Source organism: Camelus ferus, chromosome 34 (assembly GCF_009834535.1).
Source record: "Camelus ferus isolate YT-003-E chromosome 34, BCGSAC_Cfer_1.0, whole genome shotgun sequence".
NCBI lineage: Eukaryota > Metazoa > Chordata > Mammalia > Artiodactyla > Camelidae > Camelus > Camelus ferus.
Window position 1 is genome coordinate 12,076,677 of NC_045729.1, and position 22,143 is coordinate 12,098,819.

At 37.6% G+C, this 22,143-nt stretch overlaps 1 long non-coding RNA gene across 1 annotated transcript in view; it reads right to left on the reverse strand.

The window, feature by feature from the left end:
* Positions 1 to 1,725: 1,725 nt before the first annotated feature.
* LOC116661308 overlaps positions 1,726 to 22,143 on the reverse strand; it is a 29,657-nt gene continuing 9,239 nt past the window's right edge. The window contains exons 2-3 of the long non-coding RNA XR_004317180.1: positions 4,499 to 4,617; positions 1,726 to 1,919 (exon numbers count right to left, since the gene is read on the reverse strand). This is a non-coding gene — a long non-coding RNA (uncharacterized LOC116661308). The remainder of the gene's footprint in view (positions 1,920 to 4,498; positions 4,618 to 22,143) is intronic.

Here is a 22,143-nt window from a genome sequence, read left to right on the forward strand (position 1 = left end):
ATCAGCTTCTCCCAGCAGCCTGTGGACAGCTAATGTGTTAAGCATCCTCAGTGACACTGGGACCTTACCCTGCAGAGAGAAAAAAGAAGCACCCAGATCTTGTGAGGAGGTGCCAGGCTGAATCGTACCTGGGGAGGATGGTGCTTTGTGCTATAGCCTAAGGTTGCTACAAGAAAATTGAAAATTGTTTAACCAGGTATTGGGAGAGTCATAAAGAAGTAAATGCAAATGTTATCTGAAGCTTTTTGCATCTCAAGCATCCAGATTATTCTGCATAATAGAAGGGGCCTTGTCTCTAGGTACCAACAACTGAAAGTCATAAAATCTAGGAAGTACTGACCCTTTGGAAGGAGTATGCAATAAAGCAAGACAAATTTACAACCACTTTATTGGAAGTGCAGGAGAGAGAAAAACCTAAAAATGTCTAGCAAGCAGAGAATAGTATCTAGGAATTCATTGACATTCACTGTACAAAATCTTACTTTAAAAATCAATAAAATTCTGTTTACTTAATGTTAAATCTACTTGATTTTTCTTAACTTAATAGATACTTGTGTGTTTGACCATCTAGTCTTGTTTTTGTTACACAAAGTCCTTGAATTTTCCAGGGCAGGATCTTCTGTCACTGGGATTTTCAGGAACTTGGGCATAATGGCTCAAGAGGGCATATAATATAGTTTACTTTCTCCCTTCACAGAGTCTTCCAAACAAATATACCTCCTCTTTATCAAACTCATCCCCATGGCACCTAAGAAACACATGACTTGTATTAAGTAGTGTATTTTCAGTCTTGGCTGACAGAAAGTATGCAGTTTGGCTTAAGCATGATTGGAAAGGTCAGGGATGAGGGCTTCAGGCATTGATGGATCCAAGGAATTAAAGCATAAACAGATTCTATTTGTCTTCAGTCTCTAGTCACAAGGCAGGAAAAACAGTTACTGGTCAGCCCCAGGGGAGAAAGACAGTTTTTGGTAGCATTTTCTGCTGGGAAAAAAATTCCACAGACCTTGATTGTCCTGACATGTGTATTACATCCATCCTTAAACCACTCCTTGTGATCAGTGGGTTGGGTACTCTAATTGCTCACGACCATATTTGCCCTGGCTGGAGCAAAGATCAGCCGTGCCCAGACACCACGCACTGGTTTCCCTGTGAGAGGGAGTGGTCTACTTCTAGGAGAATGGGAATCGAGCACTGGGTCGTTTGTTTGTTTCTAAACCATTGAAGCAAACAAAATGGAATGCCATATGAAATGGCCAGTGTGCTGGTAGATGTGTTTCTCTTTGCTGCTGTCACCGGGAGGTAAAAAGGGACCATTTCTGGCTAAAGAACATAGCCTAGCCTGGTGTTCCCCTCTACTGGGGCTATCACCAGCTGGTAGGCAAGGATTCTCAGCTCTCCATTCTTTGTGGTTGGGTTGGAATGTAACCGAGCAGGATCCTGAGGGCCTTCCAGGGTCAGACCCCTTCCCCTATATTCTCTGCCGTAGCTCCTCTCTGAAGTACCCAGATAATAGTATGCCATGTGTATTTCCTGAGTTTCTCAAATGCTAAAAACCACCAAAGGAAAGAAATGAACTACTTGATGATGGACAGCATGCGGTCCCAGACCTTCTGGCGCCTAGGGGTTGATGGTGTTGACCGCCCTGTTACCTAAACATCAACCAATCAGAGAATTGTGCCTGAGCTGCTCACATACCCACAACCCCTCCTCCCTTACCTGGCCTTTAAACATGCTTTGCTGAAACCCTTCGGGGAATTTGGGGTTCTCTTGGGCATGAGCCACCCAGTCCTCCTTGCTCGGCCCTGCGATAAACCTTTCTCTGCTCCAAACTCCAATGTTTCAGTTTTTTCGGCTTCATGGTGCGGTGGGCACAAGAACTTGCCTTCAGTACCAGGAGCACATGGATGTTTCCTGACCTGATAAAGATATCCTGGTTAGATCTGCAGCGGTTTCAGATCTCCCAGCAGCCAAGCTCAGCTCCCTAGCAAAGCACTCCAGAAGTCCCTCCCAAGCTTCTTCTTGTTACCTTTCTGCTCTGACCAAAAGAAGCGGCCTCGAGGGCTCATGCCTTGGCTTGTTCCAGTCCACGTGCCCTCTTCTCACCCCACGATTTCATCCCTAATAGAATAAGATCTTTGGATTCCCCGTGTGAATTTTGTGTGTCCAGTAATACATCATGAGGTCTTCTTTTCATGATTTGTGAACCAGAGGCTCTGAATGCTGTGTGTTTAGCTACCTGGATCCCCTCTATTAGCAAGCCAGGAAACTAGCAGATTCCCTCATCTTAAAATCACTTCTCACTTATAACTTACAACCCTCTGCCCACCCAGGCTAGCGGTACATTTCCTCTTTCTCCCATTTGGAGACATCTTCTCTCTGTTACTGTATTCAGGAGTTCACAAAGTTCTTTATAATTTAAAAATATGCTCACAGACTTCTGCTTTATTCTTGCTTTCATATATAAGGGATTCTATATTCACATGTTAACACGGGACCAATGTGGGAAATCGCCTCTACATTTCACTGTCCTCTTCTTAGATGAAATTTGTATTTCCACAGTCATTTTCACAACCAGGGAAATAGGCTGCCTGTGATTGTGCTGCCTCCTGTACCTAGAGCATTATCTCTGTATCTGCCCTGTTATACCTTCAAGGGTTTACACTTGAGAGTCTACTTCCAGAAAACTATTTAAAGAAAAAAAAAAATGCACCGAAGACTTAATACCCAAGTATTAAGGTAATTGCACTGTCTCCTAGCAACAACAAAAACAAAAACAAACAAACAAAAAAACCAAAACCCAAAAAAACCCAAAACAAAAAAAGGAAGTTACCTACTTGTCCAATAATAAGGAATTTGTTTAAAATTATAGCATAGACAAGTATCTTTTATATAGACATTGAATATTATCGACAAAGGTCTAAGAAATATGAATATATGTGACATTTTTAAAAAAGATAAATGGATAAAAATAATTCAGATAAATCTCAGCTACATAAAAACTATGCATAAAAAGGAAAAAAACCTGAAATAAACTCTTAATGCAATTGTATTTTGCTAGGTTAGAGAGGACTGGTTTTGGTATTTGTCAAAGAACCTGCATAACTTTTAGGATAAGAAAAATAAGCTATCGAGAGTATTAAAAATACATACCATCTGATCATAAAAATTCAGCTTAAATATCATTTATTCAGTGAGACTTTCACGGACCTTTCTCCTTTTCTGTCTTTGTATTCACAGATTACTTGGCTTACAATGATCCCTTTTTAACTTGTGTTGTGATGATTTATGTTTTTGTCAGTCTCGTGAACCAGATCGTCATTCATTTAATTGTAGGAGCCATGACTCGTTTGATTCTGGTTTCCACAGCCCTGAGGACAGGGTCTTCTAAAAACTTGGTACTCGTTTGCAATATGTTGTGTTAAGTTGGAAGCATAAGAATTGTAGTTCTGATTTTAGTTACTGCAGTGCAGCTTCCACCATCTATTAATTTTCTGTATTAATGAGCTTCTGAGGACACAGCAAGGGGCTTTAAAAAAAATTAAATCAGCATCTGATCCACAAACAGGAGACATCAGATACCAGCTACCTGAATACAAGACCAGTCTCTGGGTGAAAATCTCTGTTGTTCTCAAAAAAGAGTGAAGGGACAACAGACCAGAACTGAAATTATAGCCCAATGACAAAGCCCAAACTTAAAACTCCAGAGCATATTATCTGTGATCTCTGTCCAAGACAAAAATACCACTTTTTACTTGACGCGTCTGCCTCCGCTCAGTCACCATCAAGGCTTGTTTCTGATCCCCTATTGTAGCCGTGATGGTGGAGCCAAAACCACCAGCTTAAAAATGTCTGGTTAGTAAAGCCAGGCATTTGTTTCCATGGGACCCAAAATAAACCAGTTGTTAAGATTTTTTTTAAATCTGAGGTTAGTAAATGGATCTTGCCTTGCCGAAAATATGACCTTAATTGTGAACTCTGAGTTGCTGAATACAGATCCAACCAACCCACGTTGCAGGGTTGCACTGACCTGGGTCAGAATTGGGAAATACACTAGTTGAAGTTTCCTTCCCTTCCCCTCTTCATGTCCCCTCTTCCTCTGCGTTTCTTTCTTTTCCTTTGTCTCTCTCTCAATATCTGTTTTTTCTTGACCCTAGCTTTTCACAACTTGCTGTATAGCAAATAAATACGTTTTTAACTAAAACCTAATTTCAGAATAATAACATCTTAATTATATTTCTTAGCATCTTGAAGTGAATACATAATCCACAATAGGTTTTAAAATCCTTTCTTCTCTTTACTCCAAATAGCTTCCCCATTCTTTCTCCTCCCGTCCGTTTCTCCAGATTCTGCACTATAAAAGCTCAAAGGACAAACCTAAAAGTGACAGGCTTTTCTCTTGGTGGGCAATAAAGAGGAAAAAACTGATAGAGAAAAACTTTGGTGAGGATGAAAACGGGAGACACCGGGAAACTATTCGTATTTTTAATTTACTCACCATGTCTGCTTCTTATAAATGTCTTTGGGTCTTCACGTGGGAAAGAAAAACTTTCACTTATTATTATCATTCGAAATTATTCTCCCTTCTCATTTGCTTCTTACCAGCCGTTTGGAAAGCTGAAGACAAAACAAAATAGCAGTATTAAATATTGAATTCATCCTGTGTGCTAGACATTGTGATAAATGTATTTCATGCATTATTCAATCCTCAGATCAAACCTAGAAGTCAGATCTTTCCACCATTTAACAGGTGAGGACATGAAGGTTTATATAAGTGGAACTTTCCCAAGGCTATTCAGCTAGTAAGTAATAGCAGACCAAGGGTTAAACCCTGATATTTTTGACCATGAAATCCAAATTCTGAAGTACTGTTTCATATTATGTGACTCTGACAGATTAAAGTATAACATGCATTGTTTATCTCTTGTTTCTCATGCGCTGAACAGGACTGGCCGCTGCATGCCTATTGGAGAAGAGAAGCATATCAAGAAAAATACTCATGTGTACTCTCCAATTGTATCATTAGTTCATTTTAGGACTAGCTCAATAAACTGTGGCTTCCAGGTGTCTTAGAATATGGCATTAATCAGTATCAAGTTTCATATCTAATATATAAGAACCATGTCCAAGTTCCAAAAAAAAATGTTTTTGGTGTGGGGAACATTTGGAAATGGGGTATTTTAATTTATTAAAAGATGTGGTGGCGATTGGGGTACACTTCCAAAGTAGTAACAGGAATCGAACTTGGAAGATAAGAGGGTGCTATCACTAAGGCACCAAAGTAAACAGGAATCAATGTGCCAGAAGTCAAGTGAAGGGGTGGGGTGGAGGGGAGGTAAAAATTTTACCAAAATGTAAGGCGAATTGATAGGATTTTTGTTTATGGTTTTCATAATCAGTCTTTGCTTCTCATATGGCTATAAAATAAAGATAAGAAGTCCTATTCATTATAGCATTGTTACTCTCCAATAAGAAGTTATGTATTAAATTTTCACAAACTTCTCAAGGTGAGGGCAGTGACAGTAGTATGTCCACTTTACTGTTAAAGAATCGGCTGAGAAAATTGTGTCCAAGGATACTGGGGTAGGCAGAATAACAGCTCTCGTTATTGTGAACCAGTGAATATGGCACCTATTTGGCATGAGGACTTGGTAGGTAGGATTAAGTAGAGGAACTTGAGATGGGGAAACTATCCTCAATTATCCAGGTAGGTCCAATCTAATCACGTGGGTCTTTAAAAGCAGAGAAATCTTCCTTGGCTAGGGTCAGAAAAAGAGATGTGACAATGACAGAAGCAGGGTCAGAGAGATGACGGCTCATCCCACTATTGTTGGCTTTGAGGCTGGAGGAAGGGACCCATGAGCCAAGAAATTCAGGCAACCCCTAGAAGCTGCAAAGGACAAGGAAATGTTCTCTCCTCTACAAGTTAATAAGTAAAAGAATGTTGCCTATAGCCTAAAACATACAGGATAACCCATGCTCAAGGTTCTGACCTTTAAAGATATGACACTTTTCCACTGTTATTAAAAAAGCTGCAAAACAGAGAATAAAATTTGTCTTGCTGGAGGTTTATAGGAACATTGTGACCAGACCTACGTGGACAGCTGCAAGAACAACAGATTCACGCACCAAGAAGTTTGAAATAGCCAAACACACCCCCTCCCCTTTTAGTATAAAAGTGGTATGAACGTTTGACATTTGCCATAATCTCATCATTCTGATATTCCTCCTGGGAAAAAAACAGTGTTATTTCTGGTATTTTTATTCATTTTGTTTACGGAGCTCTTACTATGTGTTGCGTTGGTCGCCGTGCTATACGTGGTACAAGGATAAGAGAGACAGATTTTTGCCCACAGAGTTGAGAGTCTGCGGGACAAGAAAGACAAATTATAACATTTTATTGATATTGATGGAATGCTGTGCTCTGGGAGAGGTAATTAGAGACAGAAAACCTGATCCAGCAGAATGGGTGTGAGAGAACCCAGACCTCCTGGGCTGAGAATAAACACTGGGACTACATCCTGAAGGCTGAGCAAGGGCCAGCTCAGTGTGAGTGTCCAGCAGGTGAAAAGAAGGCAACTGTTTGAAGAAGGATCATGTAAAGAACATGCAGAGTGAGAATGGCAGGCCATCCATCATACTGTGTGGCTTGGGAACAAAAAGTAGGTGCTTACAGGCAAAGCTGGCTTGGCATAGAATTTTGCCCCTGTTAAATTTAAATATTCATGAAATGATACAGATCTATATGTCTATACTGGCTAACAAAACCATAGTCTAGTATAATATGACCGTAACAAAAATACCTTTAAAATTAATAAAATTTTCAGGCGCTCTGGAATTTTTCTCCAACCTACCTTCTTTTAAAAACCTGTGATAGAAATTTGCCTTCGATCATGCTAAATAATTCTTTCATCTGGCTATACGTTGTAACTACCTTCTTCATAAAGAGGGCTGCAAGGGTCTCACTCAAGATAGTAAATTGCGATACAAATGTTGAAGATGGTAAGTCACGGAAGGAGGAAGTTAACGCTGTAATTCCTCTGCAGCCCTTAGGATCGCGCCCCCTGGGAGCCAAGGAAACGTCCATTTCTTCGGCAGTTTTCCTGAGTGACCCAGATTCAGCTCCACTTGGGCTTGACTAATAAAAGAAGACTGCACAACTCCCACAGCTCTGCCCGGGTCTCAAAGCACCTTATTTTAGGGTCACATATGTAGGCTTGTATTTGATGGGAAGTTGCTTTATTCCTAAACAAGATGGAGAAGGTTAACACTGCTTTTTTGGAAATAACAAGGAACAGTACCACCTACCGGCCACGTTTATTCATAATGGCTTAAACATAAGTCCCTTTACATTCCTATTTCAATCTCACTTTACTCACAAGTCAAGTAAAAAAGTAGATTCCAGAATAGATAAATAAGAGAGGGGTACTGGATAAGGTCAGGAGGGAGAAGCATTTTCCACTTTAAAGCCCTTTTACTGAACGCTGGGGTTTAGGTTTAAGATACTTTGTGTTTCCTATCTCTATAAATTCCACTACCATAATCACCAGCTCCAGGCAAAACTGAGCTCTTAGTTACATTTTATATGGATAATTAACAGCATCTAACAGAAAAATGACAATCCTGCTTTCAGGATTAGTAAATATTGCCATTCTGGCTAGAAAAGTTCGTTATTGTTGTTGTTTAACAAAATTAGGAAAGGGATAGGGTAGATTGAAAGTCTAGCATCATTAGCATATTTATTCAAATGCTCTTGAAATTTCTGAAGCCAATTGTCATGACGACCTGTGTATGCCCGAATGACCACAGCTGTGCCTGGAAGGGTAATAGACAACTGATTAGTGAAACTTAAAATATAAGATTTAATACCAGAAAGAATCATAGATCATCCACCCCAACATCCTTAGTTTATGAGTAAGGAAATTGAAACCAGAGAGGCTATGTGACATTCCAAATGTCACAGTGGTTGAGTCAGAGTGCTGGATGATTTCATCACCTAGTCTTTGAGCTAGTGTGCTGGGTATACCACATCAGACTAGCATTACATTACAGATATTGGGGGTGAGAAGTAATTTTTAGAACTGCATTTATTCACTCATCATTTCCTTTTCAATTTTTCAGAAGGGTCTAATGACATGTGAAGGCGTTTTACAGAAAAGGAGATAAACATACACAGAAAATAAAAATCTTAAATTACATGAGGGCAATAGCACAAGTGTTCCCCAATGCTTTTCAGATCAATATCACCTAAATCAACTCTATTCTAGTCGATGTCATTTTTTCAGTGTTTATGAGAGTTATACTATACTTACAGTACGTCTTATTTTAGTCAGTTAATCTTACATCTTCTTCCAGGGACACAAAAGATTTCAATACCTTTTTTAAGTAACTCACAGGACTGCATACAGGAGACTAGAAATATTAAGTAATTGGAAAAAATATGAAAATATTATATATGTCTCTTATTTCTAAAGGCATTGTTTTTAATATAAAACATTTTGACCATCAGAGCAAAAATGAATAGCTACTACAATTCTACCTCAAATTGAATTTGGGAGGATTTCTTTTAGCAATAAGTAGAATACATCTGGTTATTACTAACTGATTTGATTGAATTCAAGAAATACCCAAAATCCCATACGTGGGTGGTAGCAATGTCAGTACCAGACACTCATCAACATGCCATAATTTTCAAAGAAAAGGAACTTCAGTTTCCATTGCGGGCAGTCAGTTAACATTTATGAGTTCTTGTGACACTAATAAAACCTGTGACTCCACCCCTGAGAGCTCATGTAACAAAATTGAGCATAATCAGTGTAAAAAAATTAACTTTGATAACCAAGGAAACATAAAAACCAGTGTTTTCAAATAGGAAATTGAATATATGAATGTATAATTTTACTTAGCAATTCAAAACTAAAGGTCAAATCATGTCCCTAAGCCAGGAAGGAGGAGCGACTATTGTTAAACTGTAATTTAATAAGTGAATAAATAGCCAACAAATCTTGCAGGCATGGTAACTGATTTCTTTGTGACTATACTAAAAACAGATTTGCCTGAGAAAATAGAAGTGCTCATTTTATTCATACAGCCTGGATTTTGTATAAGAAAAAATATTGAGACATGAGCAAGCATTTGCTGCTAACATTTTCAATATTTGCTGTTGAGAAAATGGTACTTAGGATGTCTGTAGCAATGGTGAACATTTGATTCACCAATGTACACTCTGATTATTTTTTCAAAGCAATAATAGGCATATATGAGACCACAAAGCATAAAATTTTCAAGCAAGGATCCCAAGCTATGTTTCTGAATCTACTGGCATTAGAAGCAAATTTGTGTGGCAAGGAGTCTACCTATAAAACAAAGGCTTTGATTAGATTTGGAAAAGATACAGATGAAAGGTAGATTTGTACACTCAGTACACGTATAAAAAGCAGCAGATCTCCCACATTCTAACGGCATCTAAACATATACTATATTATACATATATATGTGTGTTATATGTATATACACACATGAGTATATATCCTTAAATTAATTATATAAACATATATGTGTATATGCATTTGTGTGTGTGTATGTGTACATATATATATATATATATATCTCCATACCAGTAATAAAGGTAAGAACCGATAAATGTCATAGCAATGCATGAAATTCTGAAGCTCTAAGATTACTAAAAGGACAGTAAACACTACAACTTAGAACAAATTTAGGATTTATTAGGATTCATGATAAGGATTCCTGCTACAATTTATGCTATATACTCAAAGAGTCCCATGCCTTCCCCTTGAAGCACGTTCTAGTGGAATGCTTAGTAGAACAAAGATTTTTAAACTGAAAGGTGAGCTACTTCTTGCATCGGTGATAGAGATATGAGGTCAAAGAAAACAGAAAAAAATTTCAAAGCATTGAAAACTCTGCAGGCACACAGGAATATTCCAGGCAAGAAGAAGAAATGTGTGATGCAAAAGAGACAATGAAACTGCAGGAACATTAAGCGTAAACAGTTTTCACATAGAAAGAATCCAGAATATCATGTGTTTTTTTTTAACAGATAAAGAAACTGAGGTTTAAAAGGTTCTATAAATCCCCCCTAGGAATTTATCTCAGTGCCAGAAATAGTTCTAGAATCCTCACCACACAATCCTTATTTGAATATGCTTTCAATTAAGCAAGTTGGGTTTTTTTGTTTGCTTTTTTGGATTTTTTTTTTTTTTTTTACTTTCTTAGTCCTGAGACTAGGATGTTATGATCCTACTTCTAAGCCAGGAAAACTACATTCGTTTTTTACATTCTTTTCTCCACCAGGGCCTGGTCTAACTACACAACTCAACTGATAAGGATCCTAAAGGCAGAATTCTATTAAAAAGAAATTTTTCTCCTGTCTACTTCAACCTAAAAGGAGTAATCAAATTTAAAACTACAAAGACAATGCTTCTGTAAACAGGTTCACTCAATAAAGAAATTTATCAGATTTCTTCTTTCTCAATGTTTTTCTCCCTGCAGGATAAAGTGTGATAATCCCATGAAATGAAACCAGTTAGAGTCATGAAAAAACACAATTTTTTTTCATGCCCAGAAACCCCTGTGAGAAGTCATGTGGGCGTCTGGAATGTAAGGAGAAAGAATAGTTCTAAGAAATGGAGGCAAAGCAAGTGACCCAAATGCAGCACACGCATTAACATTTTTATCAAACGTGAATTACGGAACCAGGTAAATAGGGGACACATTCCCTGTTGTCACAGAACTTAGGAGGAAGATAAATAATCAGTCCAGTGATTAGAAAGAAGAAGGCCACGTGGAGATGTACAGCAGAGCAGCTGACGGGGTGGTAGGCGAACCTCACTGCACGTTACAATCACTGGGGGCTTGTTTTCTGTCTGACGATTCCCCAAATGGTGCTCACCTCAGACCTACACTTTGAGAACTACTTTCTCACTTTTTTAAGCAAGGAGATTCTCCTAGAAGTTTAAGCTCAATATTGATAACCAGTGTTGTGGCTGGACCGGACAATTGCAAAATGCCCTCAGCGATAACCATCAGGAAACTTGGAAAAAGAATGAGGTTTGGGACTCACAGGTCCTGGAGATTGCACGGCACGCCTGGGGCCACGGAGTGAGGTTGCGGGTAGGCAGAAAAAGAGAGTATGGGCCTGTGGTTCTTTCTGCTTTTATGGAGTCAAGACTGGGAGCCTAGAGTTTCGCGGTTCACGCTTTCTTGGTGAATTTAAAACATAAGAATAGGAATGAATTTAAAGCACAAGAAGAGAAAAACAAGCAGCCTAAATGCTAATTTATGTAAATCAATCAAAATCTCTGAAACAAAGAGCCTGATTTGAGTAGGAAGAGGGTGGCTTCTGCCTCTTTATCTAGTTGTGTGATTGATACTGTGTTTATTCAAGAGAGCCTTCTCTGAAGTGGATGCCTTGGCAGTCAAAGCTAAGTCAAGCACACAGCATTACAAAACAGAAAAAGCTTATGCTTCAGAAGGGAAAAAATAACTGCAGATGCCACCGATGTGAAAATGATGTTAAAAGGGTAATGAGGATATCTTATGGATAACTTGATGCCAATAAATTGAACAACTTGGAAAAAATAGTTAAATTCCTTGAAAGACAAAATGTACCAAAACTGAGAAAATCTGAACTAGAAAGTCTGAATAGATTTATTCTTATTATGGTAATTGTAACAATTTAAAAGAAAAAAGTTCCACAAAGAAAACACCACACCCAGATGGTTTCCCTAGAGAATTACATTAACTAATTAAGAAAGAAATAATAACAATTTACATAATGCCCTTCAGTAGAAGGGAGGGGGATGGAATAGTCTCAGACTGTCTTGAAGCCAGTGTAAGTCTGACACCAAAACCAGACAAAAAAACTACAAGAAGAGAAAAACTGCAGACCAACATGCATCGTGAACACACACATAAGCGTCCTTAACAAATTTAGCATATTGAATCTGGCAGTCTCTAAGAAGAATAAAATTTAATGGCTAAGTGATGTTTATCATAGGAATACAAAGTTGGCTTAACATTTAAAAGTCAGCATAATAACAGGAGTAAAGCAGATATTTTTTAGACAAAATGCAGAAAACAATAACAGTAGAAAAAAATTTGAGTTCTGCTCAAGACAGCGTTAGAAAATGAATAAACAAGCCACCAACTCAGAGAACATATTCACAGACACATACATCCAACAAAAGATATGGATTCAGAATATATAAAGAATGCCTACAGTCGCTCTTTTCTCTTCTGCAACTTTTCATCTCTATATGAATGGAAAAGTGTCATGCCTTTAAATGTCAGAGACTTGCAAATAGACTATCCTGCACATTTCAGGCTCTGGGCAATAATCTTTTACAAAACTGCAGACCCCACTCGACTGAGCTCAGGCAGCAGGGCTCAAAGGTTAGAGCTAAAAGAATAGATCCAATATAGAGTCAGGTTTGTTTTTCTTTGCTGCAATTGCCTGGAGTGGGAGTTATAGGAAAGGTCCCCCCAGGAAATGCTGGGGAAATAGAATTATTCAATATCTTGACTGATGTGTTACATTTCTCAAAACTCAAATTGGACACTTAATATTTGAATATTTCATTATCAATTTTACCTTAAGCAACAACCACAAAAACTAAAGGCACAAATACCATTGAAGCCATTTCGCCCTGTGATCTAGAAAAGCTGAAAATGAGTTCAAACTCTACCTAGTGACTTTAGAAAATCATTTTAACTTCTTAGTGCTCAGAGTATCTCTTTTTTAAAAATAAGACGTTGATGTTTACATTTTTTTCGGTCAATGTTTAAGAACTTACCTCAGGCCAGGAGTTCACTAAGCAACTCTACTATTTCATAGGCTTATCATAAAGTTCAAATGGGACCACGAAAGTGATTTATAAGTGATGAGACCGTACACAAACATTATGATTTGCTACTGAGTAAAGTAACAGAAACCACCTCACAGGAAAAATACATATATACTCAGGGCTTCAAATCCTGTATAGCAGTGACTAATTTCTGCTTTTTTTTTTTTAACATGAAAGAACATGAGAGATCCTAGATGAGAGAGAATATTTTAAAAAGCAAACTACAAACAGCCGTTTTAGTTTATGATCACAGAAAGGACTCTTATTTGTGCAATTGGAGCTGGTTACCAAGGGAAATAGCAGGACTAAAAGCCTTTAATATCAAAAGCCTGTAGATCAGGAATTTAAATCCCTGACGTGGAAGAGTTGACCCAGAATGAATCAGAAGGAAATATTCCACACAAGAAAATGGAGGTAAAACCAGAATTGGAATAGATCAGTCTTATTCTTACTCATTTTAAACGTATTCCATTTGTACAATCAGTTAAAATAAAAGATTCTTTAAACAGGAACAACATTAATTTTTTTTAATGTTTAAAGTTATAAAATAGGTAGTTTAATTCGAGTGTCGATCTCTAGGCCCATTTATGTTGCTACAAATGGCATTTTTTTTTATTGCTGAGTAATATTCTATTGTATAAATATACCACAATTTCTTTATCCAGTCATCTGTTGATGGACATATAGTTGATTCCATGTCTTGGCTATTGTATATAGTGCTGCTGTGAACCTTGGGGTGCATGTATCTTTTCGAATTAGAGTTCCCTCTGGATATATACCAAGAAGTAGGATTCCTGGATCATATGGTAAGTCTATTTTTAGTTTTTTGAGGAATCTCCGTACTGTCATTATAAGTGAAGTAAGCCAGAAAGAGAAAGAAAAATACCGTATGATATCACTCATATGTGGAATCTAAAACAGAGGGAAAAAAAAAAAAAAAGGACACTATGAACTCATCTACAAAACAGAAACAGATTTGCAGACATAGTAAACAATCTTATGGTTACCGGGCAAAGGGAGTGGGAAGGGATAAATTTGGGAGTTTGAGATTTACAAATGTTAGCCACTATATATAAAAATAGATTTAAAAAAAAGTTTCTGCTGAATAGCACAGGGAAGGAACTATGTTCAATATCTTGTAATAATCTTTAATGAAAAAGAATATGAAAATGAATATATGTGTGTACATGCATGACTGGGACATCATGCTGTATACCAGAAATTGACACATTATAACTGACTGTACTTCAATTAAAAAAAAGAGAGAAAAAAGAAAAGAAAATATGTATTTTAAATCTATAGCCCACAGAAGACTTCCATTATGAGAGCTGCTTTCTCTTAGCACTGAACCTTAGTTAGAACATCAATTTATGAACCTAACATGCAAGCTCCACACCACCCTAGGGATGTTTTAATAAATTCCCCCAAACTTAGCTCCTAGGGGTCTCAATTGAATCTGCAAAGTAGTTTTATCACTTGCATGAATTTAGTTGATTTTATCTTAATGAAGACTCTTACCCTTCTTAATTCCCTTCTGACAAACACACTGGAAAATTTTGATAGGACAGAGTCTAGATCAAAATGGAGAGTATAATTATCAAGGTACTGTTCCTTCCCCTGGCCTTTCCCTGGCTTTCTTCTTACAGTATTTCTAAAGTAAATGCAAGTGATAAACCCTACAAAAAGGTACATTATTTATATTTATATATATCTAACTGATGCTTAAATCTCGTTTCCAAAAGGGTGGTAATGACAAACATGGGATGTTCCTGTGAATTTAGGAAACTAAAAGCTGTTGAATAAAGATTCCAACATTCAAAATATTCACCAACTTATTAAGTTACAATAAGATAAATTATGAGACGATACCCAAAGTTAATGAGACAAGACCTGCCCCGTGAATGTTTTACAAAGCAAGGTGTTTTGGAGAATTCCATTTGACTATTAAATATTCATATGTTAGTAATATAGCAAACTTACAAAAAAGAAAGTTGAAAGAACTAGTTTGAATCTTCTTTTACACATTTTCAGAATAATGAGATTTAATTCATCAAATGCATGGATAAAAGCAAGTAGGGAATGTACAGAATAATCATGATGGTGAGAGTAGGTGGATTAGAGAAAATCTGGAAATCTAAAATTGTAGTATTAGCATCTACTATTTATTAATGGTCTACAACCAACTTTTATTTCCCATGCTTTGTTTCATTACCTCCTTACACTAGTCCTTGAGGAGTATTTTCATATCTCCATTAAAAAAAAAGAAATAGGCATTCAAAACTTTAACTTGCTCAAAGTTACCTAACTACGAGCCAAGATTAAAACCAAAGTCAGTCAAACTTCAAGACTCACGGTTTCTATCTGTGTTTTTTCTTTACCACATCCACAGCTGAATTAAGTTTTTAACTTACAGTGTTTCTAGTCTACACTTCCTTCGTTCCACAAACCATTCATAGTCTTAAAGCAAAGCCAACTTACCACACCGTGGCTTAACCAGCCCTAATGGAGTCAGAATTTCTCCATGTAGCTAAAAGATCACTTGTAGCCATATATGTATATTCATGTATGTCTGAAGCATTGTGCTGTACACCAGAAATTGACACAACATTGTAAACTGACTATAACTCAATAAAAAAAAAAAAACAACGCTTGTAACCAGATGACTAAAAATCTCTTCTACCTGCATGTGAACATAATGATTCAAACAGTACATTGTCCTATCTTCCTAGTCAAGACAGCCTTAGCTTAAAGTCAAAACAAAACAAAACAAAAATCTGAAGGCCCCAAAAGACTGGTTCATATAGGGATAAGACTAACGGATATATTATAAATTAGCACTTTTACCAAAATACAAATGCTTTCCCAAAGCTAAATTGAAACCAGAAGAACTTTAGTCTGTTGCCATTCTTCGTTCCTGGTGCAAGAGAGAGTAAGCGGAAATAAAACACCTTGAATAGTGAGATTTCGTCCGGTCAGGCTCTCATAGCTGAGTGTGAGTTGGGGCCTCGAGGAGTTTGCAGACACTTTGTGAATTTCCTTCTATACCTGCACTTATTTGACACCCACAAAAGAAAGAAAGGAACAACATCACTTTTGAAGAAACAAAGGTTAAATTTATGCTTAAACACTGGGTACTCTACCCTGTTTTCCATTAAGTGAATATATTTTTCATTCAATATCACAGACATTAACTGTTAGATCATTGTCAAGGGGAAATGTCCCTGTCCTTGTTTATATTAGCATACTATTTGGTTCTTAGTAGCCTTGATGGTTTCGTATTTTTAAAAGACAACCATTACTTGCCCGATAATATAGGGGAGCCTATACTGAATCAATCTGTCTGAAAAGAATTTTAGAAATAAATGAAAACAGAAAGTCTTTCAGCAAGAGAATCATATGAGCAAAGACTAATTCAGGGACTTATATCTCCCCCCCCCCATCTTTCCCCTTACTCAACTGAAGTATTCCAATATATTGGCTGTTTTCCTGCTTCCTAATCCTCCTTTGAAAGAAAGTAATCCAACTTGCTTTAGCATGCAACTCCTTGTCATTTTCCCCAAAAATAATTGATAAAGGAAGAGACACTGAGAACAGGAGGGCAAAAGGGGATATTCTTTGGACAGAGGAAAAAGGCTGTCTGGTGCCCTTCAAATCATATGACATAAAACTCCACTGTGTGAGTCCAGCTCTGAACAAAAAGGGAATTTTCTACTGCAATTCTAAACTTTGCAGCTTATGTTTAAATATTAGACATCTAACTACTTGGCTGACATTTAAACATATGGCTAACATATGCCAAGTTTGTTTAAAGTTGTGTCCAAAAGTTCAAATGTGGGAGACTAAAAGTCCTTATTCATGTTTTCTTATTATATTCATCTGAAGATAAATCAGTGCCAATGTAACTCTGTGTGTGGTGGGGTTAGTGGGTGGGGGGCCACGAAGGAGGGTTGGAGGGAGGGGAGAAAATCCCTTTTTGTTTTTCTTTCTCCCTCTTTGGCAAATGGGGAAGCAAGGTAGAATATGGAAAGTCTGGTAGCAAAGCAAGTCTTTGTATCCAACAGAATAAACATTTTAGATGATAGCCGAAGATAAGGGCACAGTTTATCCAGAGCAATGTAAAACAACCATAATTCCATAAAGGGGTGAATATAATAGGGAGTTTATGCTTAGCCTGTGTAATAGTAAATTTTCAGAGGTAGAAAAAATATTATAAAACTAATAGGTAATGCTTAATCATAATTGTATAGCAATTTGTGTTCTTAACTTGTGCCTAGCACTGCTTTAAAGGAACGTATTATTTAAGTCTCAGAACACTCCTAAAAGGTTGCTATTTATTGTCATCTCCATTTTACAGATAAAAGTACAAGTGGACTGAGAAACTAAATAATATTTTGACCAAATCAACAGGGCTAGAAATGGTGGAGTTAGGATTCAAACAAAGGCAGTTTGGCTCCAGGATTCATACTCTGAATCGCAGTCATACTGATGCTTTGGGCTGAACCAATCAACTCTCTATTACTATTACTTTGAGAGTGCCATCCACCAAAATCTAAGGATTATTTAAATTCTTCTTCTATCTATCCATCCACCTCCACCCAGTTATTAGACTTAGGAAGAGCTAAAACAAGCAAACAAACAAAAAGCAAGATGGCTTACTACAAGGGAAACTTTGTTTATCAGCAAAGGGAAGGAAGCAGCCTTGTGTGGGATCAAGAATGAGCTCGCCAGCACCATGAATGTGACAAATGCAAAAACGTAGGTTGATAGTAAACAAGTGGTGACTAGTGACAATGTAGTTCTCAGCCTTCTGCCATTACTAGGAAAGGATGATCTCAGAGATCAGTACTAATTAGTATGATAAACATTTCATGACACAAGGTGTCACAAGAGATATGCTCTCAAATTGCACTAAAGAAGCAACTTCAGCATGATTTTTGTGTTAGTGAATGAGATTTCATCAAAAGGGCAAGTAAATTTATAAATGTTTTTCTTTCTTTTTTTATATAGTGATTCACAATTTTTAAAGTTTATACTCCATTTATAGTTATTATAAAATATTGCCTATATTCCCTGTGTTGTAAAATAGATCCTTGTAGCTTATTTGATACATAATTGTTTGTACCTCTTAATCCCCTACCCCTATCTTGCCCCTCCCACTTCCTTCTCCCCACCAGTAACCACTAGTTTGTTTCCTATATCTGTGAGTCTTCTTCTTTTTTGTTACACTCACTGGTTTGCTGTATTTTTTAGATTCCACATATGAGTGATATCATACAATATTTGTCTTTCTCTCTCTGACTTATTTCACTTAGCATAATACCCTCCAAGTCCACCCATGTTGCTGCAAATGGCAATGTTTCATTCTTTTTCATGACTGAGTAGTATTCCTTCATCTATATGTAACATATCTTCTTAATCCATTCATCTGTTGATGGACACTTAGGTTGTTTCCATATCTTAACAACTATAAATGATGCTGCTATGAATATTAGGGTACATGTATCTTTTCAAATTAATGTTTTTGGGGTTTTTGGATAAGTGTTTTTCTTAAAAGGGATCTGAAATTAAACACAAAATTTTCCTCCAGCTGATGTATCTACTTGTTTTTAGTGATCATACCCAACTTATTACTATGGCACCACCTTAGTTCATGTCATTCCCATATGACAATAATTTCACCAAACACATAAAACCTTCTTCAAGGCATTTCCCTCAATCCATTCCTTTTCCATGAAGCCTGATCTAATTGTATGTCTTTTCTTTGAAATTTGTGGCATTGAATATTTATATGCTGCCCTGTATGTTGCCCACATTTTATGTGTTATCCTGTTATCTAAACCATAAACTCACATTGGCCAGATATTTTTATCTACTCACTGATATTATAAATTTATAAATAAGAGTTACTCAGCATGCTTGAATGATTTTGTATTTCTGTAATTACCATGTAATCTTGAAAGGGGTGACAGAAGATATGAAAATTGATTGCAAATTAATAGCTAGGAACCCCGGTAATGACATCATTGCAAAGCAGTTAAGAAGAATAATTTTATAAATCATAGGTACACATTGGTACTCCTGCCAAGATAAATTTGAAATATTCTCTCTTACAATGATACAGGATTCAAAAAGAATTCACAGTTCTTTCAGTGGGACAAGTTTCAAACTCACACATTTTCACACATTTACTTTTGAAACCAGCACAACAAGCAAGTTACAGTACTTGTAACTTGTGCAGCATATCAGCCACTTACTTGTTTATTTTGCAAGCAGCCGTCGGAGTCATGAAGCTGGCCAACAGAGGTTCTATAGAAACTTTGAAGACCTCTACTTCAAAGGACTGGCATGTGGCCATCTTTACAGGATTTGAGTTTCCTAAGCCACCATCCTACCCAAAGGGTAAAGTCCCAAACATTTGACTTATTCTGCAAGCATCAAGAATTTGTTAATTTTGCCAAGACCCACGAGTTTTAACACCTGCAGTCAAAAGAGGTTGGGTTTGTGTTCTACCGTAAAGTAAAAATATTTAGGTAGGTATTAAGCCTAAGGAGCTTTATTTAGGACACTAGGCTATAACAGTGGTTGCCTGAGGAGATAATAATGAGGAATAGGGTAAGGCAAAGGAAGAAGTTTTCTATGTCTGTGAGTCTGTTTTTGGTTTGTAAACACCAAACATTTCAACAAAGGTGAATTAAAATTATTTAAAAGAGGTCTTCTGATACTACCTCTGATGCTGAGAAAACTCAATCATGATAATGTGCTTCTATAGCCAAGAATGAGAATTTCCTGTGTCTACCCTCCAATCTCTCTCCTCCACTCCTGGCCTTTCTTGGAGATGCTATGATGTAGACACTGTCAGTACCCAGTCTCCTTTTGATTTTATCAATGGAGTGAAAACCAGCCAGATTTCATCTTTCTGAGGACTTTCTCTGAGGGCTGGGAGTGCAGGTGAATCAGCGTCCCCCTTTACATCCATCTCTGAAACATTTCTTAACCCTTGCCCTTTGGATGAGCAAACTATGAGGTGCATTTTCTACATCCTGGGAGAACTAAGCTTCCACAAACAGGGGTGGCTGGCTTGACTGTGCACCCTTTATTGATGGACTTCCCTCACCTTTCTCAATTTCCCGCTCTCCCACTGGGTTTTCCTGGAATCACCATGTCCCAATCAACCTTCTTGCATTACAGTCCTTGCATTAGGATCTGTTCCTGAAGAATCCAAAATAAGAACCCAAAATAACTCACTCCACAAATCCAGGAGTTAATCTTGGTGGACTTGGGATGATCTCTTCTTCCACTGCGTGTTTCTGCTCTTCACATACCCTTACCTACTCCTTTGAAGTAGGAGATCTGAGGTCCATTCTTCTCCTCTGTTTGCTCTGACCTCATGAGCTGTGAGTACAGAACCGGTCTAAGCATTCCTGGTTCTAGTACAGTTCCCGCCCCTTATTAACTCCCTGAACTCAGCCAGGACGAACCACCTCACTGGTTCTACATTTCTTTTCTTTTTTTTTTCTTGGATAAGTAAGGTTAATGGGACCCGCCTGACCACCATCACGAATTTGTCATGAGGATAACATGTGAACGTGATTGAAAAAGAATAAGCATGATAAAATGTGAAGTCAGGACATCTGTACCTTTGTTTTCACAGGGAAATTTCTCTCTGAAATCCCACTGCCCTGGTGTGACCAGCTACAGACAGGGGAGAGGCTCTGAACCATCCATTTAACCTTCTCCTTCAAGGCTTTCTCTGCACCCCACCAGTGCCAAGTGGATTTTGTAAGCAGTCCTAAGTGTGGCTGTGTTCGATCTTGTTGGAAACATCAAGAAATCTAATTCCCTTTCCACAAACCGTGCTCCAACATCTTTTCATGTTCAGCCTAAACCAGCAGAGGCACTTCCATTCTGTTCAAGGCGATCACATGTTCCCTGTGCTGTTTTGTGTGACTCTCTGACAAAGAGATCTGAGTTTTATGAATTTTCTCCTCCCTACATTCCTAACAGAGATGTGCTACTTTTCTCTGTCTTTTAAATTCAAAAAGAATATGTTGCCCAAGGCAGAGATCAGATACTCATTTTTCATGGAGCTTTCCCCCTGCTGTGGCTTAATGTAGAGAGGATGAAGCTGTGGCTCTCACATCGTCTGGGTTTTAAATAAATATGACAAAAGTCTCCCTCACACATCTTCGCCGGAATGGTGCAGAGCTCTTGAAATGAGGGACAGCTTTCAGAGTAAAGAAATGAGAAATATTTGGTATATCAGGTTCTAAGAAGTGAGGCTTCCAAAGCTTCTCCCACTCCCAAACTCTGTTCCTCCATCCTCTTAGAGGCAGTAGGCGCTACAGTGCCAGAGAGGCTTTCACATTATACTTTCATTTAATAGCTGTGTGACCTTCAGCAAGAGCCTTAACCTTGGTGAGTCTTCATCTGGGAAATGGGTATAATAGTGACCACACCTACCCTCTGGGCAAAAATGCTTAGTTCCTGGCACACAGTAGGTTTTTCAATGAATGTTCCCTGCTGCTGTTGTCATTACCAACCGTGGCATTAATACTACTTTTTCCAAAGTAATATTATGATCATTAAGATTTTCTCCTTAGAAGAATATTTTTCCTTCCTTTAAATGGCAGGTTATTCTTTTGTTTCCAACGGTGCAGTGGTGCTGGCTTATTTGAGAATCTATCCCACTCCATAGAAAGACAAAATTTTCATGAGCGTCCTGAGACTCTCCAGTTCTTCCCCTGTAATGCTTGGCACTATCAATGCCAAGAAAAATGTGTCTGCCTATGTCTCCCTAATACCGTCTTTACTTCACTTTCTTAATCCTCTTGTGTTCAGTATCGTCAGGGAAGGTGCTTAATAAAGTAGGCATAAATGGTAAGCAAACTAAGGACTTCCCCGTTTTCAGAAATTGGAGGGTACTTCTTAAATAGATAATTAATAGACTTTATTTTTTTGAGTAGTTTTAGGTGTATGGGAAAACTGAGCAGAAAGAAGAGAGGTATATAATTGTACACTTTTAAAATCAATAAAATAATAAAACAGTGGTCATGAGCCACTTACAAAGAAGACTCCATTTGGCTAAGAAAAGTGCATCTCTTTTATAAAAGAGCTCACCAGACAGGTTTTCAGGAGAGTATTCTAGTTAAAGGAAATAATATGCAATGGCATAGAAGTGAAACCAAGTCTGATGTGGTCTCAAACCAAAGAGTTCAATTTTGTTTGCCAACAGGATGCAAAGGTAATAAAAGTAAAAGATGATGCTTAAGAAGAG